At 38.4% G+C, this 18,333-nt stretch overlaps 1 protein-coding gene across 1 annotated transcript in view; it reads right to left on the reverse strand.

The window, feature by feature from the left end:
- The window catches only part of LOC124775357 (insulin receptor substrate 2), a 193,003-nt gene extending 184,140 nt beyond the window's left edge, over positions 1 to 8,863 (reverse strand). Inside the window, exon 1 of the mRNA XM_047250189.1 lies at positions 8,466 to 8,863. The gene's annotated coding sequence lies outside the window, so the exon portion shown is untranslated. The remainder of the gene's footprint in view (positions 1 to 8,465) is intronic.
- Between the last annotated feature and the right edge of the window lie 9,470 nt (positions 8,864 to 18,333).

Here is an 18,333-nt window from a genome sequence, read left to right on the forward strand (position 1 = left end):
ACGACAGTATGCCATCTTAGCCACTGTATAATACTTAAAACACTTGATAATGGCACTTTGAAGCCAAAATCATGATCGTGTAAATGTAACACTGCAAATAAAAAAGTCTAATGGTGGTACTGACTTTAAAGAGTTACACTAAACATTTCAAACAATAGGCGATACAATGTTCATCTTACATGATAGTTGTTGTTGTTGTTGTTGTTGTTGTTGTTGTGGTCTTCAGTCCTGAGACTGGTTTGATGCAGCTCTCCATGCTACTCTATCCTGTGCAAGCTTTTTCATCTCCCAGTGCCTACTGCAACCTACATCCTTTTGAATCTGCTTAGTGTATTCATCTCTTGGTCTCCCTCTACGATTTTTACCCTCCACGCTGCCCTCCAATACTAAATTGGTGATCCCTTGATGCCTCAGAACATGTCCTACCAACCGATCCTTTCTTCTGGTCAAGTTGTGCCACAAACTTCTCTTCTCCCCAATCCTATTCAATACTTCCTCATTAGTTATGTGATCTACCCATCTAATCTTCAGCATTCTTCTGTAGCACCACATTTCAAAAGCTTCTATTCTCTTCTTGTCCAAACTATTTATCGTCCATGTTTCACTTCCATACATGGCTACACTCCATACGAATACTTTCAGAAATGATAGTACAAAACTAAAAATTAGCAATAACCCCAATTTGATTGGCCCCCTCTTTGAGTTGCAGTCAATAAAGCAGCTGAGCTCAAGAGAACAACTGCAAATTATTTGTTTATTTTACTCTCATGCAATCCTGCTTTGTCTACCTTCACTCACACAGGTTTACAATTTCCTTGTGTAATTCACTTTGGTTCACCTTGCGATCTCTTCCTACATACAAAGGAATCCTTGATTCTGGAATCTTTTTATGCATAGGCTCTACTTGCCCGTGTATGTTGTCAGACATCACACCATTATGTCACCCATCAAGGTGGACATACGGTTATCAGTAACTTCTAATACCCGATTCTTTATCTTATATTATAGAAGAATAGCTTCTGTGGGAGGAAGGCCCCATTTTTGTAATGGTTTGTCCCTGTGCAGCATGTCACACCTAGGTTTCTTATTTCATGAATTATCAGCTGCTCTTCATGCCACTTTCAACAGCAGGTGTTTTCAAATCTATTTGTTCATTGGTATTTCATTTCAAACATAGGGTTCGTGGCCATGTGTTGCTGTGGCTCAATCTGGGTAAATGGAAAAGAAAGAGACAGCGTACACATCTAAAATGTATGAGAATTGGACAAACAGTAAAACTCCATTTCTAAATTTCTGCATTTTACATTCATTTTTGTCAGTCACAACATAAGTCCTATTCCCTCAATACAATGCTTTCCTGTGACTAACAATTCTGTTTTACAACATTTCCCTCATGTTAAGTTTTCTCTGACATTATCGCAACCTATAACATCGATTTTCACAAAGATTTCCGCAAAAAGTGCATCATATTCCTGCTCAAAGTCAGCCTTGGAACAAAGCAGAAAAAGTGGACTACACACAAAGTTACAGATCATGTAATGGAGCTTTAGCATGGTTTGAAGATTTTCACTGTCAGTGTATTGGGCCACAGCCACCTGCATTATAGGTTTGCAGAGTTCGGAAAGGTGGGAAAGTATGTTGAGTCACTGACTTTAAGATAATCATGATCTGACTATAGCGACTCTCGTAGTAACCTTGCTTCCACTCACTGCACTGTATTACAACAGCTTTAATTTAATTTCACAGTAATTTATACAAATAAACACCACTTTTGAAGACAGCCATCTCTAAGTGGGCTTTCACAAATTGTTACTTCCGCAATAAATATGCTGATTCCTACAAGGCACAGAGTCTCAGGTTCATATAACCTGATGTCAGACATGAAACATTTCTCCTCAAGTTGCTCTGATGCCCTTGAGCCAAGTGATCTTCTTGTTGGTAACATAGTTATAGATTTCTTGCCTATTGTTCTCTGTTTACGAAGACTATCAACCTTAGTGTTTTAACCAATATTGTGTTATCATAATTTTAGAATGATGAGTCTCATTTTAGAACATGAAAATATTTTTAATTTGGATTCAAGAAAGACTTTTGTTTCCCTGTTCTGTGGAGAGACAAGTAGACCTGACTGCTGTAAGAAAGAAGCAAAAACAATTAACTATTTGTTCTTTTTTAAAAAAGGAAAAAGCTAAATTGTTTTAATTTCATATTTTGAACAATATAAAGATGACTGTAAGAGGAATTGATTCATTTCTGCTTGTTGTGTTTCCGGTGCTTTTCTGTATTTTACTCCATATAACATTTTACACTTTTTGGGCTAGTCTGCTGAAAAGTGTAAAAAGGCAGTTTTACCGTATGTCCTGATCTTCTGGCCCTTCTCTCTGTCCATCACCTCCTCACCCCTCTCTCTATCTTCTCCTCCCCCTCCCCTCTATTTTTCTCTCTCTGTTCTTCTCCCCCATCTCCTCCTGTACGCTTCTCTACGTCAATATTCTCCTCACCCTCTCCTACCATATCATTTGGCCGACCTTAGTCCTTGTTTATTGTTATTGCAAATTCAGATTCTGTAATAGTATTCTAACCATAAACTGATAAGCAATAAATACAAATTTCCTGTTTGCTAATATATATGGATAGGTTGAGTACATTTTGAGATTTTTGGTAAGAATGTTTCCCCTTTGTAGATTACAGATATATTTATGTATTAAAAATATATGGTCTATGCCTGTCCAGTTTTCATTATAGTAAAGTTGAAGTAAATTGGTCAAGAACTTCGAGATTTTTGGTAATACTGTTTCTCCTTTATACATTATATATTAATTTATTTATTATATATATTAAAACAGGTATATAAAAACACACAAACATACAAATGCAATGTTCTGTAAACATTTCAAAGGAATCAGTGAAGAACTTTCATACATTTAAAATATTGAAACGAAGGAACATTTACATTTTTACAAAAGTGGTTTGTTAAGTCTGGTAAATTTTCATGAGAAAATGGAGCATTTTTGTTGTGCCTTCATGAAAGTGTGCAGTTTATTGTTGACAACCATCTTGTAAACTGCTCTTTGTGTCAACTGTGACTGAAAACAGAGAAAATGAAGTTTTATGATTGGATGGATAATTTGGGAGAGGGGACCGAACAGTGAGGTCATCAATCTCATTGGATCAGGGAAGGATGGGGAAGGAAATCGGCCATGCCCTTTCAGAGGAACCCTCCCAGCATTTACCTGAAGTGATTTGTAAATTACAGAAAACCTAAATCACGATTGCCGGACATAGGTTCGAACTGTCATCCTGATGAATGCGAGTCCAGTGTTCTAACCACCACGTCACCTTGCTCGGTCTAAGTTTTATGCTGTTATTAAACATTTTCATTTGAAGGGTTGCAGTGTTGCATAAATCAAGACAGAATTGGATGAAGCTCAGGCAGGCTCTTGCACCATCACTGAAGACCATTTACTTTTGGATTAATGAATTTAAATGTGGTCAAAGGAATAATCGTCAGAGAATACTTAGAAAAAGGCAGAACCTATCCTATTATGCTCCATTGTAGGATCATTTGAATCGTTCAATGGCTGAAAAAACAGTGAGTTTGGCACACATGAAAGAGCTCTTTAACCATGATAATGCATCTCACATATCAGCAATAACAATGCATTGGCCATTGGGCTTTTAATTGGTTCTTCATCCACCCTGTTCACCAGACTTAGCCCAAAATGACTTCTTCCTGTTTCCTAACTAAAAACTTTAGCTTCCTGGGAAGAAATTTTCATCAAATGAGGAAGTGATCATTGCAGTCAGCGAGTATTTTGCAGAGTCTGACAGAACCTATTTTCCTGATGGAACAAAAAAGCTGCAGGACTGTTGGAACAAGTGTGAGATTTTTGCTAACAATGTATCCCTTTAGTAAAAAACACACACACGCAGTGAGTGAGAGAGAGAGAGAGAGAGAGAGAGAGAGAGAGAGAGAGAGAGAGAGAGAGAGACACTCTATGGCGTTCCAGTACGTATACAAAAACATGAGTGTATTCGAACACAAAGTTGTGTCAAAATTTCAAAGTAATCAGTAAAAGCTTTACGAGATTTACAATTTTGTACAAACAAACATTTACATTTCCACTTATACAGACTGCTGTCTTGGCCTATAACACCTTGTTCTGTCTCTCAAGTGGTGTGGTTCTAAATGAACATCCTACCTGATGGTTAAACTGTTTACTAGATGAACTCCCCTCTTTCCTCCAGATGACTTAACTGTCTTATAACTTAAGTGTTAAATTAAGTGAGAAAAAATATAAAGTTGCAGAGGAAACAGGACTCTCTAAGAACTGGGAAATCACTCACAACCCTGTGGCTCCAGAGACAGAAGGATGGGATAAGACGATGAAAAATAGTTTCAAACAGTTCTTTGCTTGTGACAAACCAGGGTATTTGATACCAGTCATCAGCTATTACCAATGACATCAGGCTAGACCCCAAGATGTAATACACACGATTTCAAAATGGCAACAAATAAACTTAAATGTTTCCATTGTGTGAAAATATAAACATGAAATATAGTCGTACAAATTCTTAATAATAAATACTGAACCTACCTACTGTGACTACTACAGGAACTTGGGGTTCTGGGAGGGGAAAAATTAAACTCTAACACAACAAATGCAAAATTACATTAACAAAGAAATACATGAAAAGTAACAATGACAGATAAAACAGTTTTTACAAAAGTAAAAAAGAGACAATATGAGCAAGCAAAATTTAACTAGACTCGAAATAAAATCATTTGAGCTGGCTTTATAGCTAAACTTGAAAGGCCGATACTATTACAAAAATTCTAAAACGTTTTTCTCATTAACTTAATAAAAACATGAAAAATACAAAACCAAAATATATCAATTGAGCATGTAAATGGAATACTGCCCCTCCCACAATAGTACAATTATAGGCCCCAGCCTCGCAGCCTTATATGAAGCGAACCCATCTGACATGACACTATACACCTCTGCTACATACTCTTCTACTATGAAATAAAGACACCCTTACTACAGTTTATCATCATAACAATCCCCACCACAAACAGCTGCTAAAGAAACCCAGTTACCAACAACTCTATGCCTCGTACCATTCTTTCTCTTACTGAAGCTCAACTCATCTATTTCTAGTATCACCGCCCCCCCCCCCCACACAAAAAAATACTTAATGAATTTTCCGCACACATCTCTGCAGGATGAAAACAAATCAATTACTGTGTTTGCAGAAACACCCATTTCATGGCAGACGTATATCACTGATGACTGATAACAAAAACAGTATGTCAACATAATAACACTTAAGCACTGAATCTCGACCTCTAAACCCAAGTTCCACATCTGATGGGCACTCACAAGTTATCCCTAAGGCACTTCCACATGTATCCATTAGAATGTGTGACATTTAAAATATTCCCCGTCACTAAACATCTGCAAAAATTTGATGGCTGATATAACATACCCCAAGTCACACTACTTCATTCAACTATTGAAGATTAATTTTGGATTCATGTTGCAAGAAATAACACATCACAATAAAAATAACCAACTAATCAAACAAACCTTATACCGCAGATTACATACAATATGAAAAACAAGTGAATATACCATACAAATAAAAGAAAGGATACATATGTCACACAGTTACAAGAAACAAAACAACTTTCAGCCACTAAAAGGAACATCTCAACAACAAAATCTGTTTACCAACAATTCAAAATAAGCATAAATTGCACATATAATTCACATCTCATGTAAATTGCAATCAAATTTTTCTCTAGTTACTGTGACAACCATAACTAATATTTAACATCTGGAAGTTTACAAGCTTAGCATCATAGACAAATTGTCACAGCTCAAAAGTACGGAGTGGTACTGAACATTCGAATTAGCCCCTTAGCTGTATCAGTAAAACAAAATGTTAAATAATTTCTTGTTTGAAATCTTGTAAGTACTGTTAGTTCTGAAGCATCATGTTACATGCAACTGCAGAAAAAATGAGTGTATGTTTACTAAATTTTTGACAACAAAGCAGGAGAAGCAAATATACAACTTCATTCACACAATTAGGTAACTCAATAACATTGGATTATCTTCTTAATAAGATTGGATTATCTTCTTAACCAGGTTTTTGAGGGATTCAATTAATTTATTACCCAACAAGCATCTTTCTGAGTTTTTGATCCTTTGTTACAGAGCCTACTCTAAATCCTTAACAGTTCAGTGGTATGACTTGCCTATAGTAATAAAACACACAATAATTCCACAGCAATCCAACCCGTGTGTCAGACTGATTCTGCAGTAACAAACAGACACCCTATTGATGTGTGTGTTTACAATCTCTGCAACACTACTACTACCATCCTCCATAATTAGAGTATATATATGGTAACAGGAGTATATCACACTTTGTGAAAAACTGCAAATACATCCATTCTGAAATGTAAAAACATCAACTTTCCACGACATGTAGGCAACAAAATTGTAAATGACATCACAAATGGAAAACACAACAAACCAAATTTCTTCCTTCCACATTGAACAATGATAAATGCCAAATGACAACACATGATCATTATATGAGTGCAGAGGCTTTTTTGGACACAATTTGTAAGTTTCAGTGTAGATCACATGATGTAATACATAGTTATGTGGTACACAGGGCAAAAGTCCATAATTCCCTACCGCTTTGCAAAACAGGCATTCATAAAATAGATATCAGATAATGCATGGTCCTAATTCAAGTACTTCACAATGCTTTGCAGAGTTTAGATGCAGATGGAGAACACTAAAGCATCACAAACAAGCACACACTAACATAAACATGTGAGCATTTAATAAGAAATGTCATACTATGTTTAATTAATCAAATGATAACATAAAAGAACTATTAACCACACTGGATGTAAATAATTAATTAATCTATATCTGTGAAACATAACCATAAGCCTACATATACGACTTTCTCAAGTAACAGCAGACAACTTGTACTAATTATGGATGGCATGACAAATATCATGATGCAAATTTATCCGTCAATCCTCTATTCGTCAAACAAGTTAAAAATACACAATCCTCACTGATCATACACTTACAAATGATAAGGCAGCACAACTTCAGAACACATCTAATTTCTTTCTAATTGATTCATAGGGTCAACCCCACAATACGAAATTCACACAACATTGAATTTGCAGTATGTACTATGCCCTTGGTATAAATAGTCATACAAATAAGAGGCTGGAAACTATGGTTGGCTTTGAATTTCCAAATCATTACCCCCTTCCAAATGTAACAGTTGACAACAAAAGTTACAAGAAATGCTCATTACCTAAATTGTATGTATTCAATCTGAGAAAGTGAATATTGAATCAATTCAGTCATTAAGGGTTGTACTCATTTCTAAGTCATTAAGCATGTCTAAAGAATAATGGCAAGACACACACTGAAATATGTAATCAGGAAAAATGTAATGGGGAAAGAACAGTCCAGGGTTATCTTTTCTTTATTTCGTTTTCATTTAGAGTGATCACCAGAGAGAACATCTCTCTAATTATTACGCTGGCAATAATATGAAAATAATTTACTGTGTGTAAATTGGCGGATACCACAACGAAACGAAAACAAAATAAAAAGTAGAAAAACATGGATGCGTAAGTCAGGCAGCTACTGTTATCAAACAAGGGTATGTTTCAGAAATAAGTATGCTGTTTCTGACGTTTAAAATCTCTGCAGAATTTTTTTTTTTTACATTTCGAATGATTTCCAAAACTTAAAAATTTCGAAAAATTATAGTAAGTAAAACACAGTCACTCGACCTACGTTAAAGGAAAGTATTTCAAACAAATTCTTTTACACTTGTTTCATGCTATTACGGTAATAAAATGCGTTTAATACTGTACGTGTTGGGTTAAGATCTAAAGTTTTTGATCTTGACGTATCTATGAAAGCTATCATCTTTGAAACAAGCCATTCGCTTATAGTCAATAAACAGCAGAAGCATGTTTCAAAATAAAACAAAATGCCGAATGTTTACAAACATGATCACCCACCACATTTTATTAACATTTTCTAGCAATTATGTTTCCCTCGAAGTTATGAAGCATGCTAAAGTCATCCCAAACAAAACGCGTAACCCCAAAAAACGCACGTGGCATTGAAAAATAAACAACTCTGCTGATTTCGGAGATACACGAAGCATTTCCTTTTGTAAAGGTAGCAAAACTAAAATAATTTGGCACAGAAGTGTCAAATAGCTTAGGTACAACGTGCTCCAATTGCGAACTAAAAGCGTAGTAACCATGTGCTTTCAGGATTCCCTACATATTTGCGTACGGGTGTTGCTTCAATCCATCACATCGTCAAGACACCAATCACTATGCACATTTTCTCAAGCATAAGTTCGTGAAGACGCATAAACACAGTGATACGTACCAAATACGACGAATCCTTGAGAGCACTGCGCATTTAAGGGCAGCAGGCGCCCTGGCATTCCTCGCGTCACAGCTCGCAACTCGTGTTTACGCCGAAATGCCGCGCTGTTTCAACTAGAAAATTGCACAACAATTTGTCACAGTCACACTGACAACATTTCACTACACATATTTTCGGCAAGTTGTTCAGAAACGTCACCCAGGAGAAAAAAATAGGCTACGAGTGGCTTTGCCAAGGGCATGCAGTTCCTCATGCGCAATACCCAACACTTTATTATTCGAGGTCAATGAAACGTAATATCATCACAAACTTCGTCTTTCTCCGATGAACAATCACACGAATCAGCTATTCTGATTATAAATTATTTTCGTCTGTCCTATAGTCGCACAAGTAACACTCAACGTACAAACTTTTATGAATTAACAGACGGGAAAAATGTGCTAGCACAAAAATCAATAATTCACTACAAGTTATTAAGTCTTACGGGTTTACAGTTTCATCAAAAACATTCACTAAGTAACGCTATTGTCCACAATCTAGCTGCCACTAAAAAAGATAACCACTTGACTTGCATTTTGCTACTATCATTTGCACACGCTACAGCAAAATACTCCTTCACATCCATCTTGAAAAAGGTCATGTGTGTGTACGGGCTGTCGTTGTAAACAAGCGCTGCGCATGCGCTTCACGTGACCACATGCCAGCGTATTAATGCGTCATCCATTGTTAGGGGGACAATTGCTTCAAAACATCAATTATTTTTCTTATTACACTGATTCCAAGTTTACCTCGAGGCAATAAATAGACTGAGAGAAGCCATAAATACGGATCTGTTCGTGATTTTCCATTCAAGAGCCAAGAATACATGCACACATTCATCGATTTCTTGGAATTCGTGGTAGTCATGCCTAATATAAGAAGCGGGCGTGTGTTGAAGCTACGTCCGTAAGTTTATTAGCAGACAGAAACTAAAATTGTAGAGGAAAACTGTTATAAACCTCGAAGACTTTGAACTGACAATAATATTCTCAGTCGACAAGGTTTGCTGACTCAACTTCAAGTCTGCAGTTGTCATTACTCAAGGAATGCATCATGTCTTCAAAAATAAGGCTCCTTCTCCCAAATAAGAAGTCAGTATTGGAATTAGTTAAGGTAAAAGCGATATAGTAGCATTTGTGTCGTAGTGACCCCGATAACAAGCAACTTCATGCAGCCTAAGGCCGAAATTCTGAGCTCCAAAGTACGACGCAAACGCTGCGATAAAGCTATGATCGTGACAACCTGCTGTGATGATACAGTTTTTCTGCAACGAAAGTCTGCAACTGCCAAAATTCAACATTTACTTTGTGTACCGGTACATTTATCCACACTTATTTCACTAACAAATTCGAGGAAATGAAATATACTTCGGATTCAAGAACAAGAAAATTCTAAAATAGTTTTAAACTGCTGACAAGGTTTATAGCAGGAATAGATGAAAATATCCGTGGCGACGCTCTTGAATAAACGCTTGACGAAGCTCTTGTCACGTCAGATCTGTATTCAATCTCGGAATATGCCTACAAACCTGACCCTGTGAATGCAAATCTGACGCGGCGAAAACTTGTAGCATTTGTTCATATTATACTTACCGCACACGTTAGGCAAATCTCATGATAAAAGCGCTTTCGAAGCTTCTGCTTATTAAGATCTCGTGGTGCTTTATATGAAATATGAATGTAGGACATTTTCATCTAGTTTAGTAGGTTGTTGTGAATGTCTCTACATTGTAGTTTTCAGCATGTGTGGTCACCCAAATTAGTTTCCTTTCATGCGCGTCACCAATTATTTATGTTTCAACAGTACTTCATGATATCCATGTAATGTTATGGAGTGTCAGAATTAATTCACGCGTTTTAGAGCACAAGAGCATGTTCATTATTACAAAATACTCCTGTTGCCAACAGGAAGGTGCGACCAGAAACCGGCAACCTAAAAGTGACGTCACTCAGGCTCATCCACAAGTCTGTGGGAAACAGGGGTCCAAGGGTGGAGGGGGGGGGGGGGGGTGGTTCAGTGTGTGTGTGTGGGGGGGGGGGGGGGCAGCTGCCACTAGTGAGAATTAATTTAGTTTACGAATTAGAAATAGGGCCTGTAAGCGCAGGATCAGGATTTTTAAGACGGAAAATTAGTATTAAAATGACCTGAAAATACCGATACATTACGTAAAAATGATATAAATAATGAAACATGTAAAGTGAGTTATAAAAAGAACTAGAGTAAAGATAAACTTCACGCAACGTGAAAATGAAATTAAAATCGCTATGTTTGTTTAAGAAATTTTATTCTTTGTAAGCGTACGAAAATGGTTGCAGGAACGTCTTACAATAACTATTGCAGTGTATGACGGTCAGCATGCAGAGGTTCTCGGAAGTGAGGGAACGTCTGTTGCTCAACATGTTGTAGGAAAATTTTTCTGCATTTGCTGAAACAACTGTAGCGTGCACTTTGATAGTTTCCTCTAGTTCAGGCTTACCATACATCCCTGAATACAGGGGCAAAATAAGAAATAAAGTTAATTTGTGAAATAATTTCCCTTCAAGACCTTCAATTTAATTTTGTGCTTCGTGCAATTTCTGTCAGTTAATGGGACACCCTTTCTTAAACACCCACATTTTCATTTTAGTATGTTATCGTTAATTACTTAAATAATTTACACAAAAAATATTTTTGTTGTATAAATATATCAGCAGAGATTTTTACACAGTGCTGTGGTTATTCATCAATGATAATTTCACAACTACCACCTCTAGCTCCAACAAACCAATTGTGCACACCTCGACTCCAATAGAACCAGCTCAGATACATTCCATCTACATCTACATAGATACTCCGCAAGTCACCGTCAGGTGCGTGGCGGAAGGTACCTTGTACCACTACTTGTCATTTCCCCTCCTGTTCCACTCGCAAGTAGGGCGAGGGAGAAACAACTGTCTGTACGCCTCCGTATGAGCCCTAACTTCTCGTATCTTATCTTCGAGGTCCTTACGCGAGATGTATGCTGGCGGCAGCAACATCGTTTGGCAGTCACCTTCAAATGCCGGTTCTCTAAATTTTCTCAAAAGTGTTTCTCGAAAAGAATACCGCCCTCCCTCCAGGGATTCCCATTTGAGTTCCTGAAGCATCTCAGTAACACATTTTGTTCGAACCTACCGATAACAAATCTAGCAGCCCTCCTTTGAATTGCTTCGATATCTTCCTTCAATCTGCCATGGTACGGATCCCAAACATTCAAACAGTTCTCAAGAACAGGTTGCACCAGCGCCCTATACGCGGTCTTATTTACAGGCGAGCCACTCTTTCCTAAAATTCTCCCAATCAACGGAAGTCGGCCATTTGCCTTCTCTAGCACAGTTTTCACATGCTCATTCCACCTCATATCGCTTTGCAACGTTACGCCTAGATATTTAAACGGCTTGACTGTGTCAAGCTGGACACTAGTAATACGGTATCCGAACATTACGAGCTTGTTCTTCCTACTCATCCGCATTAACTAATATTTTTCCACATTTAGCGCTAGCTGCCATTCATCACACCAAATGGAAATTTTGTCGAAGTCATCTTCTGTCCTCCTACAGTCAGTCAACTTCGACACCTTACCGTACACCATAACATCATCAGCAACAACCGCAGACAGCTGCTCACCCTGCCCGCCAAAGCATTTGTGTATATAGAGACCAACAGCGGTCCTATCACTCTTCCCTGGGGCACTCCTGACGATACCCTTGTCTCTGATGAACACTCACCGCCAAGGACAATACACTGGGTTCTATTACTTAGGAAGTCTTAGAGCCACACACATATCTGTGAACTTATTCCATAGGCTCGTACCTTCGTTAATAGCCTGCAATGGGACACCGTGTCAAATGCTTTCCTGAAATATAGAAAAATGGAATCTGCCTGTTGCCCTTCATCCATAGTTCTCAGTATATCATGTGAGAAAAGGGCAAGCTGAGTTTCGCACGAGCGATGCTTTCTAAAACCGAGCTGATTCGTGGACATAAGCTTCTTAGCCTCAAGAAAGTTTATTATATTCGAACTGAGAATGTGTTCAAGGATTATACAGCAAACAGAAGTTAGGGGTATTGGTCTCTAATTTTGCGAGTCTGTTCTTCTACCTTTCTTCTATACAGGAGTCAACTGCGCTTTTTTCCAGTCGCGTGGGACTTTGTGCTGGGCGAGAGATTCAAGATAAATGCAAGCTAGGTAAGGTACCAATGCCGTAGAGTACTCTTTGTAAAATCGAACTGGGACTCCATCCGGAGCTGGTGATTTATTTGTTTTTAAACCTTTAAGTTGCTTCTCTGCGCCAGGTATGCTTATTCCTATGTCGTCCATATGGGAATCTGTCCAATGGTCAAATGACGGTATGTTTGTACGGTGCTCCTTCGTGAACGATTTCTTGAACGTGAAATGTAAATCTTCGGCTTTCGTCTTGCTATCTTTAACTGCCACACCAGACTAGTCAACAAGGGACTTAGTGATTTTACTTACGACCAGAATTTTCTAGGACTCTCTGCCAGATATTTTGCCGAGGTGTGACGGTGGTGGTAGTTGTATGTCTCGTTCATAGATCTTTTCACAGACGCACAAATCTCTAACATTCGCTTGTCGTCGTTTCTGCGTCCCGTTTTGAACCTAGAGTGCAACAGCCTCTGCTTCCTCAGCATCTTACGAATTTCGTTATTAAACCTTGGTGGGTCTTTCCCATCCTTTTTTCACTTACTAGGCACTTTAACACTCCAGACCACGACTTACAGTCTGCTTAAACTTTGACCATACTTCCTCTACATCCATCTTACTGGTACTAAGTGATGCCAGTTCACTGTCTCAGTAAGTTTTTAGTATCTCCTCTCCTCACTGTCTAAGTAAGCTTTTAGTAACTGCTTATCTCCTCTATCTAGCAGAAACACTCTTCTAGCCTTCTTGACTGATGTATTAACTTTCGTAAAGTCATGATCGCTAATCTCCGTTTCTGTACTGACATTGTCGATAAAAAAAAAAATGGTTCAAATGGCTCTGAGCACTATGGGACTCAACATCTATCGTCATCAGTCCCCTAGAACTTAGAACTACTTAAACCTAACTAACCCAAGTACATCACACAACACCCAGTCATCACGAGGCAGAGAAAATCGCTGACCCCGCCGGGAATCGAACCCGGGAACCCGGGCGTGGATTGTCGATAAGGTCCGGCCTATTTGTATCTACAAAGTCTAAGATACTTCCGTTGCGTGTGGGCCGCCGAGCTAGCTGTTCAAGGCAATTTTCAGAAAACATGTACAAAAGTACTTCGCATACTGTCTGTCTGTACCCCCTGCAATGAATCCATAGACATCCCAGTCTATACTCAGCAGGTTGAAGTCGCCTTCAGCTAGTATTGCATGATCTGAGTATTTACGCGCTATACCGTAGACTTTCTTTGAATGACTCTAGAACTGCCACAGCGGAATCGGGTGAACGGTAAAAACGTCGAACAATTAACTTCGTTTCACTTACACCTGCTATACGCGACCAGACGACTTCACTGTCACACTCAACTTCGACCTCAATAGAGAAAATATTTTTGTCAACTGCAAAAACTCCCCCTCCTATGGCCTCTAACCTGTCTTTCCGATATATGTTCCACGACTCGCTAAATATCTCAGAGCTTTCCACTTCTGGTTTCAGCAACCTCCCAGTTCCAAGAATAATTTGAGCGCGAGAACTTTCCTGAAGGGTAGTCTGTTCGGGAACTTTATTACGAATATTTCGACAGTTTAGTGATAAAACTGTGACAGTCGAAGTGTCTTTATTCTGAACGCTGTTTGACTTTCACATAAGCAGAAAATTCCGGATGAAATTTACTGTCTTTAGAACCGAAATAAATGTTTATATTGCTTTCGACTTCAAATGTGATACTAACAGTGCTTAAACCAGATTTATGATTACTAGGATACCTTGTAGAGCTTTCCCGATACAAATGCTTTACGTTTCTTTCACACAGAATATAGCGGATTATTGATAAATGGAGATACAGATTGTTGAGTTAGTACTCGGTCTCCTTCAACTAAGATGTTCTACAGGAAAATAGTAAAAAAAGTCCACGCATTCATTGTTCTGTAACTTGGTTAACGCTTCCATTTAAAAACATCAGTTTTCTTCATCGATAACAGTATTTAATGCTACTATGTCTAGTAATGAGATGAAATATTCAGTTTCATTACATGTCTTTCATCTATTGCTACATGAAGGGTTTGGTTCTGGCGGCATGTCATCGACAGATGTTTTACTCAAAGTAAGGAAACGGCACTCAAAATTAGCAGGTTTGTTTATAAAACGATCCATTTATTCCTGAGAAATGTGTTTCCGCATTTGTTTCTGGCCAGCGGGCAACAATGTGGCACCTGTCGTGGCACAGAGGATTCTGGTAGTTGATTCTTCATGTAAAATATCGGAGCTAACCAACGCACTCCTATTCGCCTACTCTCCAATCTCTTGTCGCGCACTTTCTTGACGTTATCACCTGTTTTTGAATTTTTGGACGAATTGCAATGGATTATTTTCAGGAGCAATATGGCCGTACTAGAATCCAGTTGCCCAATTTTTAGCCACCGAGACTGACCTTCACCAACATTAGATAAACTTCGATGTAAAATAAAATGAGAAATCAGCGTTAGTAATTCTTTTCTCAAAGAAAAAAATAGACTCGTACTGGTATTATACCACAGCTTGTCCTATGAGGTACATATCAAATGATGTTTGTGACTGGATGTTGGATATCTTGGAAGGGAGGACGCAGCATGCTGTCTTGAATGGAGACAGATCTAGAAGTAACTTTAGACGTGTCCCAGGAAATCCTGTTGGGTCCATTACTGTACATAATAATGACCTGGACCACAAGACCAACAGAAACCTCAGATTTGTATCAGTAATCAAGTACTATCTGAAAAATCTGCACAAATATTCAGCAGAAGTTTGATAACAGTCCTGTCTGGTGCAAATATTAGCAGTTTGCTACATATTTCTGTGTTCAGAGATATAGAACCATGTATTCCACAAAACGTGAAATGTGTTACCCCATGACTACAATATCAATGAATCACAACTGGAATCAATCAATTCATACAAATATCTTAATTTGTAGAGGTAATTAAACGGAATGATCACATAGACTCAGTTGTAGACAAAGCAAGTGACAAGACTTAAATTCATTGGTATAAAACTAGTGAAATGCTTTGAGTTTAATAAATCATTCACACGGGCGGATTATATAGACATATCATCGTTCGACCGACGTACAGCCTCCTGTATGGAGGACAAAAGCACCCCTGGTGTTGAAAAGGAAATGAAAGAGTTGAAAACAAATACATTGACGGGAATAACTGCAATACCAAAAAATAATTAATGTAGAGTAACGAAATTTCGCGAATACTTTTGTCTCAGAAACATACGAGGGTTATTCAATAATTAAAGAGACAAATTGGTCTGGGGGAAAAACTGTTAGTTGGGCAAATTTGGTACTTTTATCGCTTTAAGTTGGCATCACTGGGATGATCCCCGATCAGCTGATGTATCAATACTGTTTTGTTTCTAACCTCAAAAATACATTTCAAGATGGCGAGTTCGCTTGAAACGTCCACATTAGTTGAACAGCATTCTGTTATTCGTTTTTTTGTTGCTGAAGGCGAGAAACCAGTGAATATATACTGTTAGAAAGTCTAAAGTTTATGGTGAACGTTGTATGAATTGTGCAAATTTTTACAAGTGGGTAGAGCAGTTCAAAAATAGTCGCGACTCAGTGACTGACGAACACCGTTCTGGCCGACCAGTCGCAGTTTCAACTCCCTCTTGAAAGTAGGATTGATGACATTATTCGTGCCGACCGCCGTGTGACTGTGGAAATGGTAGTTGATAAGGTTCAAGTTAGTACTGGTACAGTTCATAATTTTATCTGTAACTAGCTGAAGTACCGCAAAACATGTGCAAGAGGGGTCCCAAAGGAGTTGACACAACTACACAAGGAAACAAGGTTGAGAGTGTGCACAGAGCTAAAGGAACGTTATGAAAGAGAAGGTGAGCACTTCCTCAATAAAACTTTAACTTGTGATGAAGTTTGGGTTCACTGTTATGAGGCAGGATCAAAAAGATAAAGCATGGAGTAGAAAGCACACCAACTCACATTCAAGAAAAAAGTCAAAACCCAAGCATTAGCAGGAAAATTCATGTTGACGGCATTTTTGGGTGCTGAAAGTCCAGTTTTTTGTGATAACCTCGAAGAGCAGCGTACAATGAACAGCCAATACTACTCGGATTTGCTTTTAAACGAGGTGAAACCAGCCATGAGAGAGAGGTTGTGGATGTCAGAGGAGAGGTGTGATTCTCCAGCAAGGCAACACACGTCCTCATGTTGCTCAGCTAACCCATGAAACCATCGACAAAATGGGCTGGGAAGTACTGCATCCCCCCCCCCCATAGAGTCCTGATTTAGCACATAGTGAATTCCATTGGTTTGGTGCACTGAAGGAGGCTAGGCTGCTGACAGGTTGGGTGCAGGTCCTCAGAGCGATTAAAGTACTCAGTAGTAAAGCCGCTTTATAAAAAGGGCGAAAGGGGTAATGTAGATAATTTTAGACCTATTTCTATGCCATCAGTGTTTGCAAAAGTTATTGAAAAGGTTGTGTATGTAAGGTTAATTGATCATTTTATATCACACGATTTGCTATCAAATGTACAGTTCGGCTTTAGAAGTCGTTTAACAACTGAGAATGCTATATTCTCTTTTCTCTGTAAGGTACTGGATGAGCTAAACAAAAAGTTTCGAACGCTTGGCGTATTTTTTGATTTAACTAAGGCGTTTGACTGTGTTGATCACAAAATATTGCTCCAGAAGTTGGACCATTACAGAATAAGGGGAGTAGCTCACAATTAGTTCATCTCCTACTTTAGCAACAGGCAGCAAAAGGTCATTATTCACAATATTGATGACGGCTGTGATGTGGGATCTGAGTGGGGTACTGTCAAGTGGGGGGTGCCCCAGGGATCAGTGTTGGGACCGCTCCTGTTCCCTATTTATATAAATGATATGCCCTCTAGTATTATGGGTAACTCTAAAATATTTCTGTTTGCTGATGACACTAGCTCGGTAGTAAAGGATGTTGTGTGCAACATTGACTTGGTTTCAAATAGTGCAGTACATGATCTCAGTTCATGGCTTGTAGAAAATAAACTAACGTTAAATCACAGTAAGACTCAGTTTTTACAGTTTCTAACACACAATTCAACAAAACCTGACACTTTAATCTCACAGAACGGGCATATGATTAGTGAAACTGAACAGTTCAAATTTCTTGGTGTTCAGATAGATAGTAAGCTGTCGTGGAAAGCCCACGTTCAGGATCTTGTTCAAAGGCTTAATACTGCAATTTTTACTATTCGAACGGTATCAAAAGTGAGTGATACTTCGACATGTAAATTAGTCTACTTTGCTTATTTTCATTCACTTATGTCGTATGGTATTATGTTTTGGGGTAACTCTTCCCATTCTAGAAGGATATTTTTGGCTCAGAAACGGGCGGTTCGGGCAATAAGTAGTGTGAGTTCACGAACCTCTTGTCGACCTCTGTTCACGAGTCTGGGTATTTTGACATTGGCCTCTCAATATGTATATTCCTTGTTGTCGTTTCTTGTTACCAATATTAGTTTATTCCCAAGAATAAGCAGCTTTCACTAGGTTAATACTCGGCAGAAATCAAACCTCCATTTGGATCGGACTTCCTTAACTCTTGTGCAAAAAGGTGTGCAGCATACTGCTGCAACCATTTTCAATAAGCTGCCACTCGAATTAAAA

This window comes from Schistocerca piceifrons, chromosome 2, assembly GCF_021461385.2.
Source record: "Schistocerca piceifrons isolate TAMUIC-IGC-003096 chromosome 2, iqSchPice1.1, whole genome shotgun sequence".
In the NCBI taxonomy this organism is placed as follows: Eukaryota; Metazoa; Arthropoda; class Insecta; order Orthoptera; family Acrididae; genus Schistocerca; species Schistocerca piceifrons.